This window comes from Choloepus didactylus, chromosome 3 (assembly GCF_015220235.1).
Source record: "Choloepus didactylus isolate mChoDid1 chromosome 3, mChoDid1.pri, whole genome shotgun sequence".
NCBI lineage: Eukaryota > Metazoa > Chordata > Mammalia > Pilosa > Megalonychidae > Choloepus > Choloepus didactylus.
In genome coordinates, this window is record NC_051309.1 from 33,163,248 (window position 1) to 33,182,403 (window position 19,156).

Here is a 19,156-nt window from a genome sequence, read left to right on the forward strand (position 1 = left end):
AACTGAGTGACATTTTTGAGAAGCTGCAGCCTAGAGAGGAGCATCCTGGGAGAAAGCCATTTTGAAACCAGAACTCTGGAGCAGACACAAGCCATGTGCCTTCCCAGCTAACAGAAGTTTTCCAGACACTATTGGCCATTATCCAGTAAAGGTACCCAACTGTTGATGACTTACCTTGGACACTTTGTGGCCTTAAGGCTGTACCTGTGTAACCAAATAAACCCCCTTTATAAAAGCCAATCCATTTCTGGTATTTTGCTTAATGGTAACATTATCAAACTGGAACAGATTTTGGTACCAGAGAAGTTGGGTGCTGCTGAGTTTGCAAATACCAAACATGTTGAAATGGCTTTTTAAATGGATATGGGGAAGATTCTGGAAGAATTGTGAGGAGTTTGATAGAAAAGGCCCAGATTGCTTTGAAGACACTATTGATAAAAATATGGGCTCTAAATATACTTCTGATGAGACCTGAAACAGTAATGATGAATGTGTCATTGCCAACTGGAAGAAAGGTGATCCTTGTTTCAAAGTGGTGGAGAATTTGGCAAAATTGAGTCCTGGTGTCAAATGGAAGGTAGAATTTGAAAGCAAGGAGCTGGGGTACTTAGCTGAAGATATCTCCAAACTAAAAGTGGAAAATGTAGCCTGGCTTCTCCTTTCAGCTTATAGTAAAATGCAAGAGGAAAGGGATAAGCTGAGAACTGAACTCTTGGGTTCAAGGAAACCAGAAGTTGATGGTCTGGAAAACTCTGGGCTTCCAGAAAGTGAAACACCAGAGGCTGCAGCCCCATGTGAGGATTTAATGAAACCTGGAACCAGCCAGCCATTTCAGTACAAGCCAGGATTGGATTTGGAGTTATCCAGAGAGGATTTTTGGAAAGTCCTATTGTTTGTTGGTTTTGACCACTGTAAGCTGTGTGCCAAGCCAAAATTTTTTTGTGAGATCTGTAAAAATGGAGCCACTGCCAGTCTGGACTTGGAGAGATGGACAAGGAAAAAATGGAAGAAAAATTTATTCAAAGACAGAACCACAGAAATTAAGGTATGGTGTCAAGAAATCTCAGGCAAGGAGAACAGAGCAATCCATGCACATGGAAAGGATGAGTTTGCCCTGAGGGCAGTGGGTTGGCCATCCACCTGGATGCTTAGGAAGAGTGCTGCCATCTCAGGCCTCAGAGATGATGGACCACATTCCCCAGGGATTAAGGAGAGCCTGGCCACCATCCCAATCCTTGGAGAGGGGAGAGATTTTTCCCCAGAGAGGCAGGGTCTAGGTGGCACCCCAATGCTTGAGGAGGGTGTGGCCAAGAAGATTGTGGTCTCCCCAATGTGTGGATATATTAGAGCACTCACCCCAGCATTTGGAGAGAAAAGGGCTGCTGCAAAGGCCCTTGGAAATGGTGGGACTGCCTCTCTCTCAAGCCCTGAGAATAAAGCATAATTCTGTAAATGACACTCAGACTTTAAAATCTGCTGAAGTTTGCCCTGCAGGTTTTTGGAACTGTTTCAGTCCCATAACCCCTGCTTTCCTTTCAGTTTCTCCCTATGGAAATGGGAATATTTGTCCTATGACTGTCTCTCCTTTGTATATGGGAAGCACATAACTTGTTCTGACTTTCACAGGTCTACAGCCAGAGGAGAATGTTAGGACTTTGTACTCACTTATATTTTGATGGAATGAATGTATTTTTGCATTTGGAGAGAACATGTCTTTTTCGGGTCCAGGGGGTGGAATGTGCTGGTTTGAATATATTACGTTCCCCCAAAAAGCTATATTCTTTAATGCAATCTTGTGGGGGAAGGTTGATTAGTCTGTTGATTAGGGTGGAAATGTTTGATTAAATTATTTCCATGGAGATGTGGATCTTGCCTATTCAGAGTGGATCTTAATTAAATCACTCTAGTACTATAATAGACTTCACAGACAGAAGGAGCTCAGAACAGCTGGCTGAGAGGGACATTTTGGAGAGAAGCTAAGAGCTGACACTGATGCTGACACTTGGAGATGCTTGCAGATGTTTGGAGATGCTAGCCCAGAGTTTGCTCCAGAGAACCTAAGAGAGACAAATTCAGAGACATTTTGGAAAAATCCATTTGAAACCAAACCCCAGGAGCAAAGGATCATCAGACACCAGCCACATGCCTTCCCAGCTAACAGTGGTGTTCTAGATGGCATCAGCCTTTTTCAGTGAAGGTATCCTCTTGTTGATACCTTAATTTGGACAATTTCAAGGCCCTCAGACTGTAAGTTTGTAACTTAATAAACCCCCTTTATAAAATCAAATCCATTTCTTGTATTTTGCATAATGGCAGCATTAGCAAACTGGAACGGCTGGATATTAGCAATAGCCACTTGAAACATAAATAAAATAAGCATGCTCACAATAGCAAAAATGATGACTGAAATATAAACTCTTGCATCTTATCCTAGGCTTGAAGCTCAAAAATTCAGACAGCTCCAGTTGGAAGTGTCATATATACCTCAGACTGAATATTGCAAAATAAACTCAATGTGGCTTTCCTAGTCCTAATCTATCTCATGGATTCTGTCTCTCCATTTGTCACATCACCATCTTTCTGTGCAAATACCCAAGTCAGAAACCTTGAAGTAATTGGATTTATTATATGAATATCTTTCTCTCCTTACCCTTAAATCCATATTCTCTCTAATTTTTCCTCTATATGCTTTAATCAACTTTATTGAGGTGTAATTTCCACACAGTAAAATGCACAGGTTGTAACATACAATTTGTTGAATTTTGACAGATGTATACACTTGTAAAACCACCACCCAAATCAAGGTATAGAGTAAGTCCATAATCCTCAAACGTTTTTTCATTACCTTTTGTAATAATACTCACTGTACCAAAGTAGCCACTGATCTGAGTTCCATTACCACAATTTAGTGTTACCTGATCTTGAGCTTCATATAAACAGAATCATTTAGTGTGTATTCATTTTTGCTTGGTGTTTTGGTTTGCTAAATCTGCTGAAATACAATATACCAGAAAATGGGTTGGATTTTAACAACGGGGATTTTTTGAGATGTATGTTACAATTCTGAGGCAATGAAAATGTCCAAATTAAGGCATCAAGATGAAGATGCCTTCTCTGAGAAAGGATGCTGGCATCCAGGGTTCCTCTGCCACATAGGAAGGCACATGAAAATGTCTACTGGTCCTTCTGTCCTGGTTCTGGTTTCAATGACTGTCTCCAAATATCTCTCAGAGTTTCTCTCTCCAGTCCTGTGGGTCCTTGTTTGTTTCCCCAGGGGCAGTTCTTTTCAAGCTCTTTCTCTCTCTCCATGAGCTCTCTTAAAGGACTCCAGTAAAGGATTAAGACCCACCTTGAATAGGAGGGGGTCTCATATCCATGGAAAGAACCAAATCAAAAGGTCCCACTCAACAAAAGGTCTGTACCCACAAGAATGGAGTAAAAGGACATAATATTTTCTGGGGCACATAACAGCTCCAAGACAGCACACCTGGCTACTTTTGTTCAATACAATATTTCTGATATTCATTCATGTTGTGTGCAGTAATTAGGTCATTAATTTTTATTGTTGAAGATGCTAAAGCAAATGTTTCTTAAGATCATTGACCCTGCCAATATTCATGTCACAAACATCTTTCAAATTTCCATCATTTCTATTTATGGTATGGATTACTTACTTGCCTTTTGAAACACCTTCTTCATACTGCTTCAAAGCACTCTAAAAAGGCCTCAAATTTTTCTCTGCAACTTATTTATAAAATATCCATCAATGAATCCTCACAAATGATAATGTGCAAGTGTAAGCTTCTTACCACTACATATATGGTCATTCAAGATATGCTCTTTCCCCCATTGCTTTCTTCATCTCTTGCTGTCTCCTACCTCCTTTATCATGCTTTCAGATTTTCTCATTGCATTTAAATCCTGACATATTTTGCTGTTTCATATCTTCTTTTTCTCCAGTGGTTTCATCTGCCTAAAATGTTTTTCTTTACTTCTGCATTTAGGTGATGTTTCTTTCAAAGTTTGAATAGGAGAATATCAGTCAGAGATGAGAATGAGGTAGTTCAGGGCAAAGAGAACAGTGTGTTCAGAAACTGAGGGATGTTTAAAAAGCATGGTGAGATGGTGTAGGTGGGTGAGCGGGAATAGTAAAAGTAATTTGGTATTGTTAGAGCTAAATATCTGAGGGGAAATAGCAGGGGCTGACACTGAAGGTGTAGGTCGGATCCAGACTATATGCTTTGCTAAGCAGTTCAGCCATTATCCAGTGCATATGATAAGAAATGCTTGGAACGTTTTATATATTAGTTTTCTATTGCTGTCATAACAAATCACCACAAATTTCTTGTCTTAACAAAACACAAATTTATTATCTCATATTTTTGTTGGTCAAAAGTCTTGATTGGCTTGACTGGTTTATATGATCCTGGTCTCACCAGACCCAAATCAAAGTGTTGACTCTCTGAGAAGAATATGCTTCCAAGCTCATTCAAGTCATTGGAAGAATCTGACTCAGATGTAGAACTGAGAGCCCCATTCCTCCCTGGCTGTAAGATGGGGGTTGCCATTAGCTTCTAGAGGCATCTTTCTGGTCCTTGCACAAGGGCTCTCTTCATTACAGAATCAGCAGTGGCATGCCACATCCTTCTCACACTTGGACTCTCAGTGGCTTCATTTTTGCTGCAGCTTTTCTGCTTGCAGCCAGAGAAGGTTTTCTTTTTTTAAGAGTCCATATGAACACATTGGCCTCACCTGGATAATCCAGCATAATCTCCCTGTCTTCATATCCCTAGGCTTAATTATATCTGCACAGTCACTTTTGTCATGTATTTTAACATATTCAAAAGATCTGGGGATTAGTGGATGGACATCTTTGGGGTTTTTGCTTGTCACATACATGGAGTATGCTGAGCTCAGATCTTAAGTTTAGAAGGACTATTCTGGTGACAGGATAGAAGTTAGATTTGTGTATAGCAGATGCCTCCAGTGACTCTATCACATCCCTTCAAACCAACTCTGATTTCAGTCAAACCTTGTGAGCTCAAATTCACCAGCTACTTCCAGTGTCCTCCCTCAATTGCAATCCATATCATTTCCCATTTGTCCTAGGAGCTTTGTAGAGTTTCCTCACAAGCACTGCTTAGAATTCTGATGTGTGTGTGTGTGCATGTGTGTGTGTGTATGTGTGTGTGTGTGGTGGGAGAGTTTTAAGGTTTTCAGGAGTAACTCTTAATCCATGGGGTACATAAGTTCATATATAAATACCCACCATCATCTTTCATATAGATGATTCTCTCTGCTTCTCAGAGTTCCCAGAGGAACTGATCCCTGGTGCCCATGCCAGTAAGTCATCCCCTCATCACTGCTACTTGTGATCACTTTCCAAACAGACAACCAGTACCCAAGTCCTTGCCTCAGATTTTGTATTTGGGAGAACCATAACCAAAATAAGGAGCAATCCTGTCCTAATTTACAGGAAGAACATTATTTTTTTTATTTATGAGGGAATGAAAGACAGAACAAAAGCAGTATCAAAAAGGGCTAGATGAAAGAAAATAGTTTAAGACATGCAACTGATAGTATTTAGAAAATAATTCACTACGGAAGCATAACAAAGTAGGAGGATTTGAGGTTGACTTCCAGGGAAGGAAGATTAAGAGAAGTGAGATTGTTCCAGCCTGACTCAACCCCAAGACCAAAGAACATATCAGGCAAAAAGTTACCCATGAGTTTTAATTAGGGATTGTCTTACAGGAGGATTATTTCTAATAGCAGCTGTTGGGAAATGGAAGTCAGTGATCCACGTAAACAAAAGTAGGGGAATGTCTTATATAATTAAGCCGAGCCTCATTAGACTTGGTTACAAAGAAGCCTTGGGTGAGTTTCATGAAAGTTGATTACCAACAGTGATTAGGCCCAGTAACTTTCAATGGCTGTGCTCTGGTCTTGTTTGCTTGAGGCTCCATCCTTTCCCTTAGAGAGGGGGGGTTCTGACCTCTGGGCTGCCACAATACACCCCCATGCAGCAGTTTGGTTGACCATAAGACAGACATTGTATCTATATTCCATAGGAACAGTATAAAGGATCATACTAGATTGCATGGCTACTGCTGTCCAGGTACTGTGGGCTGATACATCAGTATACCAAGCAGACTCTGGCACACTGCCACATTTGTCAATGGTTGGCATAGAAACAGCCACCTTTGGGGGGGGGGATCAGCTGGGAATGTTGTTCTTCCAAATAAGAAATGTCCTAGAATATTATGCATTTCTGCACTTAAGGGGCTGTTGTTGAAGATGCTGTGTTGCAACAGATAGGCTTTTCATTTTGTCAGAGTGCTCCCTGAATGTGGTTTATTTGCTGCCTTTTATCCATCCCTGTATGGGCACTGCAGTGTATGATGACACAGAGCATTTCTGGGGTAGCCCTTCAACTTGTACAGGACATTATAGGCAGCACATGGTTGTTTTTCTCAGGGGCTATATTGTAGCTCAGTTCCTTTCCAAAGCTGAGACCAAAAGCCAAGGGTAATTGTTTTTCCTGTTGCCTTTGCCACATGTTCCACCCAAAGCCAGTGTCAGTACTGGCCATATCCAGTTCACAAGGCACGTCTGGGTCCAGCCTCCCTTAAAGCTTAAGCATGTGCAATGGCTCCTGCAGCCCTTTCAGAGGCAGACTGCTGTGGAATGTCCCATTCCCATGTTTTTATTTTCCTAACTAAGACATACAAAGGTTTTAGGATTTTGCTAAACGGGTTGTAAATAGTCTCCAATAAACAAACAAACCAACAAAAGCCATTAACTATTTAGGAGTATGTGGGGTGGGATAATTTTGCACTTTATCAACAATAGCAGGACTAGTCTTAGTCTTACCTGACCAAAAAACTCCCAAGAATTTGACAGAGTACCCTAGCCCTTGAAATTTATCCCAATTCACTGCCCAACCTTGGCTTTCAAAGTGGGCCACTACAGAACTGGTGGTCTCCAATTCGGCAAGACAGTTACTTGTTAACACAACATCATCAATATAATGAAGAAGAGGGACCTTTGCTGGAGGCTTCCACATTTTTAAGTCTTGGGCTACTAGACAATGGCAAATAGTGGGATTATAGAGATATCCTTGTGGTAGCATGGTAAATGTCCACTGTTGTCCTTCCCATGTGAAGGTCAGTGCAGGCTGGTTGTAGGGGTCTAAAGAAATACTGAAAAAAAAAAAAAAAAGCATTAGCAAGGTCTAACACAAAATGAAACTGGCCTAATTGCATACTTATATCCTGTAACAAGGTAGCTATATTTGATACAGCTGCAAACAAAGGAGGAGTTACTTTATTAAGCTCTCTATAATCAATAGTCATTTGCCACGTTCCATCAGTTTTTCTTACTGGCCAGACTGGGCTATTGAGTGGGCTGTGAGGGGGATTATAATGCCCTCTCTTTCCAAATCCTTAATGGTGGTAGTGATTTCTTGATAGGCCCTTGGTAACTTATATCGATGCACTGTCACCATGCATCTAGGGGAGAGAACCTTTACCAGTGACCATGTAGCGTGTCCTCTAGATGGTTTTGACCTCCCAGCTATGGTGATGGAATTCACCTACAGTAGTTTGCAAACTATCAATTCCCAAAATATATTTTTGAATAGGAGATATTTACACTGTGTACTTTTGAGGTGGTGACTGGCAAATCTTCATTAATAGTTGTTGTTGTGTTGCTTTAATACTTTGGCCCCCATATCCAGCATATGGTTACTGTAGGGCCCCTGACAAATGGTCATTTCCCATATCTTAAGGTGTATTCTGCTCCAGTGTCTACCAAGGCCAAAGCCCCATGTTCATTAGTGGGGTACCAAAATATGGTTAGTCCTATATATGGCCTCCTGTCCCCCAGTGTCCCTGTATATTTTTCTTATTTGGGGATCTCAACCTACCCCCTATGCTGGGGGGAAGGAGGGTCTCCCAGACCTCCACAGCTAGGTGAGTGGAGGGCTCTTTAGGTGGTAGCAGCCATGTCTTTTGGCCAGAATCCACATCCTCCTCTAGTGACCTGGTTTCAAACAATAAAACTCTGCTCCTTTGTGTATATTTTCCACAGTTTAGCTAATACTGCATTTGGCTGTGCATCAATATCTTCAACTTGAACTCCAGCACTATTAGATCTCTCCACATTTGCCTAACCAACACCCAGTTTGGACCATCATGTCCCCTTTGGACGTGACCTATAGCTCTGACTCCAACTCTCCTTTGACTTATGCAAGGTGTCTCTCCCAGGTGTGTAATCATTTGGGCAGCCTGTGATATAGGATTTCCTATAAGTGGGCTGAGAATGGGCACCAAAGTCCAATACTATTGATTGGGAACAGTATGTAGAATTTTCTCATTAACTCCTGTGGTGTAAGTTAAACCATATGCTTCATCCCTAGACTTCTGAATACATCTTGTAGTTCATCAATGGTATTCTAATAGGGGGTTTGATGAAGCAAATCCCCCTCATGGGGCCACACATCCTTCCACTGGAATATAAGCCAATTAAAGAACAAATTTTTTTCCATTTTAGGGGCTAATAAATATATGCATTGATTCAGAGAAGGATGGGTGATAAGTGAGGACAATTTACTCATCTCATACCAGGAAAGCAGTACAACATTTACACCAATATGCCACAATCTCAATAGCCAATTTGATAAAAGTTCTTTAAGGTTTTTGCTATACTGAGCCCCAATTTCTTGCAATACAGAAGTAGTAAAAATCTCACATTGTAATATGTATTCTTTGCTCAATGGGTGCAGCTAGGGGCTGTGGCCATGTCAGTGGCATCATCCCCATCCACCTGGTTGGGTTGGTATATGCTCTGACTTTATCTTACATTGGCCCAGATGGTGAGCAAATTTATACCCTTTATCCTCCTTCTTCCAGTTAGACTGGGAATCCTCATCATCTGAAGACAAGTACACTGGGTCCCAAACGTTGGTATCCCAATCAGGGGAATTTAGACTACACCTTACTTGAAACTTAGGTAACTTCCTCCCCCTTAACCTAGCATAACAACATGTTAATATTTCCAAATTTTCTTTCAGTCAGCATGGCCTCTTATTTAAAGAATCTTTCAACTCTGCTTGGGCTACCCACATATCCCTCTCTAACTTAAGTTCCTCTTTCAGGTGGTGAATTACCACTTTGACCAACAAGTACTCTTCCACAGCTGATCAGAGGGCCTCCAAAAGTGGCCAGGCTATAGCTGTGGTGGCCTGGCAGCTTTCCTTTTCTTATAAAATCCCAACTGTCCTGAAGCCTGTTACAGGAGGACTATTAGGCCAGCCTAGGAATTATAAGCATCTCCATACTCCCTCAGTAGTTCCCATTCATCTAGGAAGGTTGCCACCACTCCCCACATGGACATTGGAGGCCATCCACTGATTTCCTCTGGGAAGACTCCTTTACCACTACTCATGACTTCTATGGCCAGTGGTTCTTTGGTCTCCTGGTTGGCCTGCCAAATGTCCCAGCCTGATTCAACCCCAAAACCAAAGAACATGGCAGGCAAAAAGTTACCCATGAGTTTTAATTAGGGACTTACTTACAGGAGGATTTTTCCCGATGGTGGCTGGTTGGGAAATGAAGTCAATGATCCATGCTAACAAAAGGAAGAGGAGTTCCTTCTACAGTTCAGAAGATCCTTGCTAGATTTGGTTACAAAGAAGCCTCAGCTGAGTCTCAAGAAAGTTTATGTCAGCAGAGCATCATGAGATTTGGTTACAAGAAACCTCAGCAGAGTCTCGTGAAAGTTGATTACCAACAGTGATTAGGCCCAATAACCTTCAATGCCTGTGCTCTGGCATGCGGGCCACTGCGTGATTAAAGCTCCACCCATTTCCCTAAGAGAGGGGAGATTCTCACTCCTGGGTAGCCACAGAGATGGTATTAAATCCATTCTCAATATGGACCTTGAACTAATCTGCAACGATTTTGAAATATCTGAACCTTAGCTAGATCTAAGCAAGGAATATGGAGAAAGAATTTAATTGTTACAGAGTACTATATTATTATTTTGGTTAAGTAATTCAAACATTAAAGAGTATAGAAATTTTATTTAACACTTTTATAGTTCTTACTATGAGCCAGGTACTGTTCTAAGTGTTTTATAATATTAACTCAACTAATCCTTTTAATAGTCTTATTGATAGATACTATTATGATCAGGTTATTTTACAGATAAATAAACTGAGGCACAGAAATATTTAGAAATTTGTCCAAGCTAACACAATTAAGGAGTGGTGGAGCTGGTGTTTGAACCCAAGACCCTTGGCTCCAGAGTTGGAGATATCAGCTCTATATTATTCTGTACTTTTTAATACCATCTGTTCTGGTTTACTAATGCTTCCGTTATGCAAAATACCAGAATTGGATTGGCTTTTATAAAGGGGGTTTATTTGGTTACAAAGTTACAGTCTTAAGTCCACACAGTGTCCAAGGTAAGGCATCAACAATAGTGTACCTTCACTGAAGGATGTTCATTGGTGTCTGGAAAACCTCTGTTATCTCAGAAGGCACATGGCTAGCACCTGTTTGCTCCCAGGTTGCATTTCAAAACGGCATTCTCCAAAATGTTGCTTCTGAGGTGTTTTGTCCTCCCTTAGCTGCAGCTCCTCTTCAAAATATCACTTTCAGTTGCTCTCTGGTCCCTCTGTTTGTAAGCAACTTTTATAGGACTCCAGTGAACTAATCAAGACCTACCCTGAATGGGTGGGGCCACATTTCCATGGAAACATTCAATCAAGAGGTCACACCCTAATCAAAGGTGTCACTCACAGTTGAGCAGGTCACATCTCCATGGAAGCAATCAATCAGAAGGTTCCAACCTAATCAACACTAATACATCTGCCACCACAAGTTTGCATTAAAGAGTATGGCTTTTTCTTTGGGACATAATATATACAAACCAGCACACCACCATACTACTACTGCTGCTACTGCTACTATAAATATTAAAAACTATTAAAATATAAATATAAAAAATATGTGGTAGACTGAAAAACATGGCCACAACATTTTTGTTACCTTTTTATAAAGAGGAGGACTTGAATTTTGAATCCACATCTTGAATACAGGCTGGCCTTGTGATTTGTTTTCACCAACAGGATTGGGAAAGTTCAACATTGTGTGAGTTCTGGAGGCTATCCTCAAGAGTCTTTCCTATTTATGTTTTTTCTCTTTTACAGGGAAATGCATGCTAGACTACTGAATGAAGAGAGACCAACTGGAAAGATAGTGATCAGCCAATTTGCAGCATCATGGCCACAGATATATATGTGAACAAGACCATCTTAAACCATCCATATCCAGAGGTCATCAGCAGACTGCAACCATATGAGGAAGCCCAAGAGAGATTAGAAGAAAAACTGCCTGGTGTAACCACAGAATTTTATGAAATAATAAATAACTTTTAAAGCCAATAACTGACTCAATGATTAATGGAGATACCACTCACACAATCAGAATTAATTCTAGTTTCTGTTAAAAGCAGCAAGACAGTACAAATGTTGTTGCTAAAATTAAGAGCTGGCAATTAGACTTCAACTTTCAAGAAGGAATGATAATATTGGCAGAGAACTATTTGTACATAGGCCATATATTTTACCTGTCCCTAAAACAACCATAAGCCCATATTATATATATTATAGTTTTGTGCATAAAATTAATAAATTTAAAGGCATAAAAATTCAGAAAAGAATATGGCCTTTGTAATCAGATAAGCTGGCATTGAAATAACTACACTTATTTTTTTCCTGGATGCCTTTGCACCAGCTTCTCAACTGCTTTTTGCCTTAGCTTGCTCATTTGTAAAATGATATATTAGCATCTAATTCATAGAGCTGCTTGTTAATTAATATAGTTACACATATAGACACCAATTATAATGTCTGGCTTAAAATTGGTGTACAAGCAAATATAGTTTATTTCCTCCTCAAATATCTAAAGAAAACACAGAGTTAATTCTACTATAAAGAACATAGTGTCATCTCTCCTCAGTTACATGGGTAATAAATTAGAATTTTGCAGTAACAACTTTTTCACTGAGTCATACCTGAAACAGTGCTTACCCAGTAAATAATAAATTGAAAAAAATATATATCTTCAGGAAACATCCTGTCTTCAGGGAATGGAGATATCAGTTAAAGTTTCCCTTGTTATTATTTTTATTTACCTTACTTTTTTTTTTTTTAAATCTTAAATTCTTACATAAGGAATCTAGGAAAACAGATCTACAATTGCCTCTATTATAGCCTCCTCAGGACCTAATTGCCATAAGGTATGTACACTGGTGGGGCCTCTTTTTCACAGTATCAGTTATTATCTTGCAGGAGTGGCACCTCATGAGAGCTTTTTTTTTTTTCCTCTGTCAGTGCAGAGTCAGACTCAAACTGCCTTTATCTGTAACATTTCTGCAGATTCAGTAGGTGTTAACCATCTATGTAACTAAGTGTTCCAGTTTGCTAATGCTCCTGTTATGCAAAATACCAGAAATTGATTTGTTTTATAAAGGAGATTTATCAAGTTACAAATTTACAGTTCTGAAGGCCATGAAGATTTCCAAATTAAGGCATCAACATGAGTATATCTTCACTAAAGGAAAGTCAATGGCATCTGGAAAACCTCTATTAGCTGGGAAAACACATAGCTGGTGTCTGCTGATCCCAGGTTGTGTTCCAGCTCCTCTCTTAGCTCCTGTGCATTCTTCAAAATGTTGCTCTTGAGGTGTTTGTTCTCTATTAGCTTCTCAGGAGCAAACTCTGGGCTAGCACCTCCAAAGCATCAGCAAAAGTCTGCTTTCAGTGACCATCTCCAAAATGTCTCTCTCAGCTGCTCTCCAAAATTTCACTCTCAGCTGCTCTGCAGTCTTTCTGTTTGTGAGCTCTTTTACAGGACTCCAGTGATTCAATCAAGACCCATTCTGAATGGGTGGGGCCACACTTTCATGGAAATAATCTAATCAAAGGTATTACCTACAGTTGGGTGGGTCACATATCCATGGAAACAACCTAATCCAAAGATTTAAACCTAATCAACACTAATATGTCTGCCCCTACAAGATTGCATTAAAGAACATGGTGTTTTGGAGGACATAATACATCTGTGCTGGTTTGGATGTATTATGTCTCCCAAAATGGCATTATCTTTGATGCAGTCTTGTGTGGGCAGGAAATGTGTTGGTGTTGATTGGGTTGGAGGCTTTTGATTGGATGTTTCCATGGAGATGTGATCACTCAGCTGTGGGCGAGCTCTTTCACTGGATAATTTCCATGGAGGTGTGGCCCCACCCATTCAGCATGGGCCTTGTTTAGTTTCTTGTAGCACTATATAAGCTCAGACTGAAGGAGCAAGCTTGCTACAATGAAGAGGGACACTTTGAAGAACACACAGGAGCCGAGAGAGACCATGCAGATAAGAGACAATGTGAAGACGGCCATTGAAAGCAGACTCTTGCTCCGGAGAAGCTAAGAGAGGACAAGCACCCCAAGACCAACTGAAAGTGACATTTTGAAGAGGAACTGTGGCCTAGAGAGGAATGTTCTGGGAGAAAGCCATTTTGAAATGCAACCTGGGAGCAAACAGAAGCCAGCCACGTGCCTTCCCAGATGAGAGGTTTTCTGGATGTCATTGGCTATCCTTCAGTGAAGGTACCCAATTGTCAATGCCCTTCCTTGGACACTTTATGGCCCTAAGACTGTAACTGTGTAACCAAATAAACCCCCTTTAAAAAAAGCCAATCCATTTCTGGTGTTTTGCAGTCTGGCAGCATTAGCAAACTAGAACAACTACCAAACTGGTACACCAAGGGACAAAGCAATTGCCCTTCCTTGGGTATGTTTTATGGAGCGTTCAACTGATTCATTCAGGTTAACTAGAACTTTGCTGTGAAGTATCCCTACAAATGTTGAAGTCATTTGAAGATCCAGCTCAATTATTTCCCTCCATTCAGCAGTGTTCAATATAAGAGACACTGCTCCTCAATAAAGTTCTCAGGAACCATATTAACAAGAGTTTCACAGGAAATTGCTTGAAAAAATATACAAAATGACTCAATTCCTTCTCCAAATAAGCCCTTACTTCCACCTTTCCTTGCCCTCCTTTGTCAGATTCTCTTACTTGAATTACCTTTTAGTAGTACAGTTTTCATGGGTACAGTCAATTTATCAAAATGTATAGATGCGCATGTTCTTTTTGTTGGAGCTCTACCTTCCAGCTCTAAAAGGGGAAGCTCAACTGAAGCAGATTCTGAATTAAATTTTGCCTTTGCTAATGCTGAAAGCAGCAACAGTGGAATGGAACATTTAGCCAAGCTGCCATCAGTTTGTGGCTCCCTCCCCATCCATTTTGTTAGTTCCTGATGTACATGTTCTATCATTTCCAGATTCCACTGGTAAGTTTTGTTATTTTGTTTTCTCCCCAAGAGAATTCCAAACCTGTGCTACTTCAAATAAAGGGGAGCTCAGCATCTACCCTAGTGTCAACCATTCTTTTTCATCATCTTTATAATATTTTTATTTCTAAACAATATCTTGGTTATAATTTCAATTAAAAATTAATTGCAGCAATTGTTATAAGCAACCCTACTTCTGACACCATCTTCAGTAATTGTGGTAGTTTGGAAAGGTTTAGATTTCTAAGGAAGACTAACAGAATCCAAAATGACAATGCTTACAAATAAATAGTTTATTGAAGGGAAAAGATGCAATATAATGCCATTAAGTAAGACTATGCAACATAGCCAATGCTGCCTAACAGGAGAGGGTTTGCAGAGGCAGGGCATAGTGCAACTGTCCTCTCTCTATTTGGCCATACAGTTGTTCTTTTCTTTTTCAATTGAAGCAGGAACCACCAATAGTCAGAGAATAATTTGGAACCTGAAATGAGTCTCAGCTGAGGCTTCTTACATCTTGTTGTCACTTAGTCATATTCCTGCTATGAAGCTAGCCCCAATGACTGGGCCCTCAGGGAGTATCTTTGGGACAAGGTGGAAATCTTCATTCTCATTACTGTCAATAAACAAAAGCTGACAAGTCAGAGCTTACCTTGGATCCATGGTTACAAAGCAATACTGCTAATCAGTACTGTCATGCCTTAACAGTGAGTTAGAGCTGTGCAGATGTATCTTTCTTCAAGAAAGTATCTCAGGAAAATTCCAGGTCTTTTGGAATTAACCCTTATAGACAACAGGTAATTTACCTGGATTCAAGCTGCAAACTTCATTTCCCCCATGGTATGCAGCTGATGATATATTTTCTCTCTTCTTATGGCTTCCCACTGCTGTTTATTTAGCCTATCCCTCTCAGTGGTGTCAAAATTTATGGTCAGTAAAGGATTTGATCAGAGAAGAGGCTCGTGCTCCCTTATTTCCTTGCTTCTAGGAATCTCCTCATGGATTCCAGCTGCTCTGCCAGTTTCAGTCTCTATACTCTGTCATTTGAAGTTGTTAAATCATGCACTTTCTACCTCCTAATCTTCATTCACATGGTTGGGAAATGCACTCAGTTAAGAAAAACATTCACATTACAAATATGGCTTCACGTAGCCTACCTTTGCTTGCATTTTTGTTGAGCTCTCTGCACAAATATAATATAGGTGCCAGTCAGGAGTCTGACCAATTTATTCTCTGCATTTGATTCTCACTTATATCTTTAGTAAGGCTGTATTTTTTCCCTACCACCATTTTCCTCAGTCATGGATTGGGAGCTGGGCAGTGCCCTCAGGCCTGAAAACTACAAACTCACAGTTACGTTGTACTGCAGTTTTTCGAGATTAAATTCTTTTCATTTTCTGTCTACTAAGGATATATTCTAGTAGCTTTAAAAACATCTTTATTATTTTATTCATTCTGATAATTGCTATGTGTGGTTTTGTGTGTGTGTGTGGGGGGGGGGGTGACCACTTCACTGCTATGACATTCTCACTCATTTTTGTTGCTGCTTTTGAAGAATATTTATTTTTCTGATTTTAAAATTACTTTTTTTTTGGAGTTTATTATGAATTTAGTGTGAGAAGATTATTTACATTTTAGAATTTTAGAGGAAAACTTTAAAAGAAAATATAGCATATTCTAAAAATTTGTTTTAGAGTTCTTACAGGTTTCTGATTATTTCATTTTGTCTCTGCCTGAAATTTACCTTAACATTCAAAGGTCATAAGTTTACCTTAACTTTCTCTTTTTTGTCTGTGGTATTTTCTAGTTCATGTACATTGTGGCAGGATTTTTCTTTGTTTTAATTGTTTTCTTCCCAAATAAAGAACAATATATTGTTCTACTTGTGTAAGTTTTCAAGGAGCTATAAAATGAAAAGAAAGCCTAGGGGAAATTATGAAGAATAAAAATTCTAAGAATCAAAGGTGTTGGTTAATCTCTTAATTGTGCTTTAATAGTTTGTCATGTTAAAGAATAAATTATGTTGTGTGATACTTAAGTAGAATTCATTTATAATATCTCTACCCTTCACTTTGTTACATCAGCATGTAGGATTAAAACAATTCATAACACAGCACAAGTTGATTCTCAGTCCTGTTTCTTTTCCCGTCTGTTTCAATAACTTGATACATTTTTAGGAAGAAAATCATGTTTGCCTTCCTACAATGGAGAATAAAAACAAAACAAAGCAAAAAATTGTGTTTTCTATCCATTGTTTTACTACCACAAAATAGAAGTAACCTAAATAAAGAAAAGATTAATCTTATTTTCTATATAGGGCCAAAAATAACAGTTTAATATCAATTTTTTCAAAACCAATTTTGTCTCCAGTGTTCAAAAGGATTGCACTAAATAACTTTAGGCCAAACTGCCCAGTTCTGTGGAAGATGGTTTACTCCACATCGGTTCATGTAAAGGCACCATAAAATTAAATTACACTTTCCACAAATAATTTTCTAATGTTATTTGCTTATTTAGGTAAGTGACTGATAATATTTACTCTTAAATTTGTCTGAGTTTAAAATGATCTCTTCCAGGATTTATAGTGCATCAACTGAGGTTGAACAGAATACTTGTTCAAGCAACTTTCTCACCCAAAGTGCATTTGGAGGAAATTTTGGATAATTTATTTTCTCTTGCTGTCCATCTCCTTGACTTGTTAGAAGATGCTCTCTCTAGGCAAGGAAAAAAGTTAGCCTGATCAATTTTCATAATAATCGGGCAAATTAATTGGCTATATTCTTGCTTGTATAGTATGGATCTCCTTTTCATTGGTAAGACTGAACATGTCATTATAGACTGTGCTGTCCAATTCCTCCTGCCCAACTCCTATAGAAAGTTCAGCTTGGTGTGACTGATAACATAAAATAGGACAGCTAAGATGTCATTTCCCCTTTCCAAATTGTCCTCTTTTCTGCCAATATTTAGATAACAAATAGTTTATGTAAATGGATATTATTAGCAATTTTCCTTCCCAAGACACACTCCACACCCCACCATTCTTTTACTCTAGGTATATGCACAGATATACATATATATAAACTTTTAAGAGCCATTACAAGAATGTCTACCATCAGAGGAAGTAGTGTTGAAAACAATATCTATGATATGCATAATTTTGTTCAATATCTCAAGTAATTAATTATTTTGATACATTATTGCATAGAAACATTCTATCACATGAAAATTTTAATTTTTTTTTTTTTTCTGTTGACAAATAGTATTATATACCCTCATGCTTTATTTTAGCTTTGTCTGCCAGGAAAACATTAAAAGAAATGTAAAAACTATTACTCAATCATTGTGACTTCTATTAATGCCTCCCTCTCAAGGTTTTTATAATTTTAAAAAATCATTTATCTAGGCTGTACGTATAAAAATATTTTATAAAAATCCATTATACATAAGCAAATAAAATCTTGGATCATTTGGTAGCAATACACAAACAAGCCTCCCAACCATCCCCCCAAAAAAGAAAAGACATATGACCCACTCTGCTGCACTAGTAAAGGCACTACACTGGGAGTCCAGGGACCAACTGTCTTGAGTTTCTCTAACACAAATCAATTTTATAATGTTGAGAAGTGTATCTCCAACATGAGATAATTGGGGAAGGCAATTTCAAGATCCCTTACAGCTGTCTTACTTTAAAAAAAATCATTGAAAATGATCATTATAAAAATATCAAGAATCATCTCTTTTGCCAGTGCCATCACTTTAAATTAATTTATGCACTACATTTAAATTCAGAAAGAACTGAAGCTGTCATAGTGTAAGAGAATGCAATGTGAAACTTCTAGGTATGGATTTCACCTCTGCCACTTAATGGCTATGTGACCTTAAGTGTATTATTTAAATTCTGACTGCTCAGTTTCCTCTTTTGTGAAATGGGGATAATAATTGCACCTACAGAATGGGTTTGCTACGAAGACTAAATGAATTAATGAATGCAAAATTCTTAGAACAAATACAGTTGGCTTAGTAAATGTTAGCTACTAAAATTTGATTAAAAATTAAAGGTCTGTAGTCACAGAACTATCAACACAGTGAGTGTAGCTTTTAAGTAAATTATTTTGCAGTCATTTGATGATAACTATTTTAATTTATCTTCCATTAATCATTAACATAAAAATTAGGTCTTCATTTTCTTCAAAATAGTGCTACATCTGGTCTCTACATCTGGTCTCTCCTCACTTTGATAGCCATTCATATTCTAGTCCTTTTTCTTTTTTTTTTGCCTCTTATATCCAATTACCATGTTAGTCCATATTACTCAGCTCAGTGTTAATTATATCAATACATATAGTGAATAATATTATACACAATAAATATTGATTTGTTTACAAAGTTGATAAGAGACTGTTTAGCCCTATTCTGAATCTTGCTTAACTTAGTCTCAAGAAGTCCTTTCTGCACTTAGCCTAGCAATTGCACAGAGGTGGACCCTATGTGTTCCTAATGTACAGAAAGAAATGACAGTGCTAAAATCATAAAGGTAAGTCCCCTGTGTTGTTTCCTCTCCTTGGATTCAGAAGTGCCCATAATAATTGACTTCCAGGATTCAAGGAAAGAGGAAAGTCAATTAAGCTAGCATTTAAAACATCTCACATGAACAGACAGATTTATATTAGATTAAAAGCTGTTATACCTTATTCATCTTAGGTCATAGATAAAGAGGACATGGTAAATAGAAGTAAAA